Here is a 5,877-nt window from a genome sequence, read left to right on the forward strand (position 1 = left end):
GTTAAAACTGACTCGACCCGTTTAATAAATCGGTCTGAAACTTAAAACCATAATTGCACCATTTACTAAACGATTTTACAATTTCAGTGTAACGGATAAGCTCGATTTCGATTGCAAATTCACATCCTCATACTAGCATAGTGATCACACTTTTTTAGGGAACTCTCTCTCTCTCTCTCTCTCTCTCTCTCTCTCTCTCTCTCTCTCTCCCCAATATGTTAATTGAATAGACGAGTGACAACAACGAACATGTTGAACGGCTAAAATGCGGCATTGAGATTTGACAATAAAAAATATGGTAGCCGAGAAAGATTTCATTACACAATATCTTGTTCGGAGAACTGTCAAATATGTGATGCTGACAAATTATAGTAATATAAACAGGGCTGGTTGTTTATAACCATCAAACACCCCAGCCACCGGAAAAAAAAAAAAAAAACAAACATACAACTAGTTTATTATACATATGATGGTGAGAGCAACTCTCTCTCTCTCTCTCTAAATTTCCAGCTATCGTTTTGAAGTATAGTCAGAGTCCCCCATGAGAGTCTTTTTGAATACATTAGTCCAATGTGACTACAAAGAGACATTATTTTTTACTTTCAATTTTTCTAGCTATAGATTAAAGTCAAGCGGCTCACAAACCATTGTATGCAACATTGTGGCCATTCCAATTCCAAGGTTCATCCATCATCTTAGGTTCTTAATTACTCCTTATAGTATTAGGCCAAAAAAAACCCCATGAGGAAGGAAAGTTCCTTCGCCGTGAGTAAAGAGAAACTTGGTCTTTTTAGAATTTATGCTCATGAAAACATAAAGTAGTAGACCCAAGAAGGGAAAGAGGAGAAGAAGAAACACCCCGAGTCGGAGAGCACTCACATTCACGTCTTGATTCCTGTGCCCATATACAGGTGCGCGATAAATTACCATTCCTTCCCCTGTAAGATAACAAATTTTATTCATGTTGAAGCCCATGCATGAGCTCTCAATGGCCCCCATGCTAGTGCAGAGGCCATGTGGCCATGAAATGATCTCTGGCTGAAAATAATTTGATAATGGTATAAAATGATAGGATTTACCTAAAAAATAAAAAAACAGTGATATACAAAAAGGAAAAGAAAATAAGGTTACGACACCTTAAGGAGTATCACTAAGAAATTATCCCTTATATAAAGATCCTACTACTATTGGTCTCTTGATGATGGCAGAGAAACCAATTCCTATGGAGAAATAAGAAATGAAGTCCAACTCAATGTTAAAAAACCAATCTAATTCTAATTCGATGTGTTTCTTCTTCTTCATATTGCAATGCTTCTGATCAAGAAACAAATGGATTTTCAATATCATATGTTTGACTTATAAGCATCCAATGCAATCTGTAAATATCCTATGTGCTACCAGCAAGAACAAGAATAAAATAACAAACCCATCAATATCAAATGTTTGACTTATAAGCATCCAATGCAATCTGTAAATATCCTATGTGCTACCAGCAAGAACAAGAATAAAATAACAAACCCATAACACATCAAGTTCTGGATCTTTTTAATAAAATTCAGGAGATATATTTTGGAAGTGCAAAAGAAGCAAGAAAAGAGTAGTGTCATATGATAAGTCCATCACAAAAAGCTTCTACAATATGGGTTTCAAGCATATCCTGAGATGAGATCTACTAATGCTTTTGGTGCTTTAGCATGATATTGCGATTTCAATATCCTCCCACCGCTAAAATATATTGGTAAGCCATTCTAGCTGGACTTAGTAAACTTGGGTTCTTCAGATTTTGAAGGAGGGCTGTTGAGGAGATAGATGTCCTTGAGAAATGCTACCATTTTTGAGCTTAGTGTCTTGCACACTATGAGAGGAAGGAAAAAAAAAATGAAATAAATTATGTGTTATAAGATTAATGGAATTACAAAGCGGAATGAGATTAGTTACTTTTGTTTTTGTTGGGATCAATTTCTCTTTTTTTTTTTTTCTTATTCAATATTTAAAAAAGAGTGAATGTACATGAATTGGGGTGAGGTAAGAGCGGATCAAGTCTTTGTATGAAACTGATCCACATAGATGGAATCCATTCAACAACAAGAATAAAATAAAAAACCCATAACACATCAATTAGGTTTCTTCATATCTCCAATTAATATTTTTTAAAAGCTCATTTTTTTTTTATAGTGGTAAAAGAACTATTGAAAAGAATGAGGAAAGTCTTGCACATGGTCTCACTGGCTTTTAAATTTAACATGTGGACTAAGTCATCGTTTTACATATATCCAATCAGAATCAAGAACATGAATTCTAGGGTAGTTCTGCATGTCACATTGAAATTGATAGAAAACGAATTAAAGGGGTTAGGGGTAATTAACATTCAAAATCTATAATTGATCAAAACACATGTACAATCCTTTCCATTAAGTTTGAATGTGACATGCGAAAAGTGTAAGACTTATCCAATTTTTAGCTCAGTGTCAGCAACTAGCCATGAAGGTCTAGTGTAAGTCCAGGAAGAGATCAAGTATTCAACCTCTAGCCATGAAGGTCTAGCGTAAGTCCAGGAAGAGATCAAGTATTCAACCTCCCGGTTAGTCCCATAGTGGGTCTTGCACCAAAATACAAATATAAGAATTATACTGGTTGTTTGTAATTCTACTTCTTCTCGAAGGGAAAAAAAAAATGTGGAGTGGAGTCAAACCCCGTTTACAGGGGAGAGTGGCTCTCTCTCTCTTGTAGTCCTTACCTATGATTATTTATTCACTAATCCTCACACTTGTTTGAAAGCAATGTGGGATTAAAAGAAGTTTCCTAACAAGTAACAACTCTATAAGTGCACCGAAAGTAAATAAAGGGAAAAGTGACTATCTTGAAATTTTGAAACAATATTTTAATAATATAAAATCCAACATGTTTGTTCAGAATACTCATTTTTCCTAGTGGAATTAAACTTGAGCGCATCCTTGGGTAGAATTTGCCCTCAATTAATCTTATGACAACTTAATGTGACAAAATGTTAGCTTAAACAAGAGTGTAAACCTACTACATTCATCACTCTCTTTCGGATATTGGTAAAATTAACATTAGCAAGTATCATCTATAACACTAAATCATAGTTCTCATCATCCATCCATGAAAAGGTTAAAATAAATAATATCCACAATGAAGCCTAAGTCTCAATTAATATAAGTGTTCTGTTTTTTATATTTTAAAAAAGATTTAAAAAAAAAAAACCATTTAAGAGGCCACACACTATGCAGGACTGGCTTATTCAGATGATTCATACCCAATAATTGGATTTTATCATATGATTCTTTCACATGAGAAAATTTTTGCCTTTTTTTCTTATGAGAATAAAAAACTTCATTGAGAAAGAAAATTAAATATTTCCAATTTAATGATAATATTAGTTATATAAAATTTAACAGATGGCCCTACAGTGAAAACTGTAATAGCATCAAGGGTGGAAAATAATTTTTTGGGCCAACTCATTGAATGGTCAAACCACTTCCCTAACAATGGCCAATAACTTCTGGTGGAAAATGATTCTAGAAGTTGGGATATCGCTACCTATGGACTGATTTTGCAAAAGATTTGGACTAGTCAGCGCATACGGTCCTCCCACGCAAAGCCCCAAAACAAAAAATGTTGACTCTCTATGGTCATACTTTTGAAAATGAAAATCTCAATTATGATATGGAAACATTTCCATTGCAAATTCCTAATGGCTAAACTTCCCCTCTAGTTTCCAACTGGATGAGAGCATGCAAGTTTAACAATTTTTTTTGTTTTTTCAAATTGAAATGATTTTCAGAAGGCTGCGTTTGGTTGTAAGGGAAATGGGAAGAGAAGGGAATTGAAGGGAAGTGAAGTGAATTTTTTTTCCCTTTTGATTCATTTGGTTGTAATAGAAGTGTAGTGAAATTAATTTACCATAGTTGTTTGGTTGGATGTAAAATTGATGTAAAATAGATGTAAAATTTTAAAAAACTAATAATAAAACGAAACTCCTCAAAATAGATTGAGGGGGAGGGGGGAGAGTACTTTTCAATCCAAAACCCACCCAGCTCCTCAAAATTTATATTGGTTATGTGAATCAGGTCATTCAAGGTCTGTATCAAATCAAACTAAATGTCATCAGATACTATGTTCTATACTAACCAAAATAAACCATTTTATTCTATATATCAAATGTATGCAGCATAAATAAATATTTAAAATAATATAAAAGATGATCACAAAGAAAACAGTAATAGATCACAAGTGATAACGAGTGAATATCACTTGTGAAAGGTCCAATCTATAAGTCTTTTGGTCAAAACAAACCCAATAGGTCAGTAATGCTCCATCTGGCTCAAACCCAAAGTCTTTTGGTCAAAACAAACCCAATTGAGTCGTGTGAGAGAAAGAGAGATTGTTGAGAGTCATGAGCACGGTGAGAGTCGCGAGAGTGGGAGAGATCGTGAGAATAGGGTTTTTTTTTTTTTTTCCTATTTTGGTGGAAAAATAAAAAGGGAAATTTTAATGGTTAAGTGAATTTTTTTTTCACATGTAAAATATATTTCTCTTACAATCAAATATCTAAATTTATTTTTTCTGGGAAAAAAATCCACTTTACATAAAAATTTGTATTCGCCTTGCAACCAAACAGAGCCTAAGTGAGAAATTAATTATGACGTACATGAAGGCTTATCTCATGTAATCTTGACTCACAACAAATTTGCATCTTGTGGCCTAAATAATATCACCATTCACCAGTTATATTACTTGAATAATGGGTTATGAGACCATCCGTTATCTCATGTAATCTTGACTCTTAACTAATGCGAACCATATGTTTTTATATTTTTAACCTTTGATTTGGATTAGGCCATTCATATATAATTTTAAATCATAGCAAACATCATGGTATTATCTGAATTTATAATACTAACTAGGGTTAACCATAATATTTTTACATTTTTACATGTTTGATATGGATTATATAATAGCTCAAGTCCTAGTTTCCTCTATCTTCTGTTTTGCTTGTCTTGCAACAAATTAAGAGCTTGATTGTGCTGCAGATTGTTCAACTAACATTTTTAAATCATGGAAAAAAAAACGATGATATATACAATCTAATCTAAGGTTAGAGGGTCAAAAAATTCTAAAATATGTTTAGTGAAAAAGAATCTTGAAAAGTATCATGGCCCATTCCACAACTCATGAAATTGGAAATCCCGCCCTTGTTAATTGGTCTCCTATACTAGCATAGTGGTCACACCTCTTTTTAGGGAACTCTCTCTCTCCTATATGTTAATTGAATAGATGAGTGACAACAACGAACATGTTGAACGGCTAAAATGCGGCATTGAGATGTGACAATAAAAAAAAGGGTAATTTACAGCGTCACCCCCTGGAGAATGCCAATATTATAAGAACACCCCCTCTCTTTCACCAAATTAGACTCAGACCCCCTACCGTCAGTCTCCATTAAGTAAGGATTTAAAATGACATTTTTACCCTTTTAATTAAAATAAATAATAAAACATATTGTACCTAAGTTACTTCGCACCGACCGTCCGCAACAGCAGCTGTCGGTGGTTCTAGCTTCTTCTCCGATGGAGTCGCAGTGATCTCAGTTGGCCGGAGTCCCGAGACTTATGTGGTGGCATTAAAGGTGAAGGCCCCTCCACCCCCGGCATGCACTAGCACGACAGCGCCACTGCTCGATCCCTCTCGCCTTGCATCGATCGATCTGGTCACTGTGTTGGATGTCAGCGGAAGCATGACCCGTGCCAAATTGCAGATGCTGAAGCGTGCCATGCGGCTTGTGATATCATCGCTTGGCTCTTCTTATCGGCTCTCCATCATTGCCTTCTCGGCGTGCTCCAAGAGGTTGTTGCC

The sequence above is a fragment of the Macadamia integrifolia genome, chromosome 4 (assembly GCF_013358625.1).
Source record: "Macadamia integrifolia cultivar HAES 741 chromosome 4, SCU_Mint_v3, whole genome shotgun sequence".
Taxonomy (NCBI): Eukaryota; Viridiplantae; Streptophyta; class Magnoliopsida; order Proteales; family Proteaceae; genus Macadamia; species Macadamia integrifolia.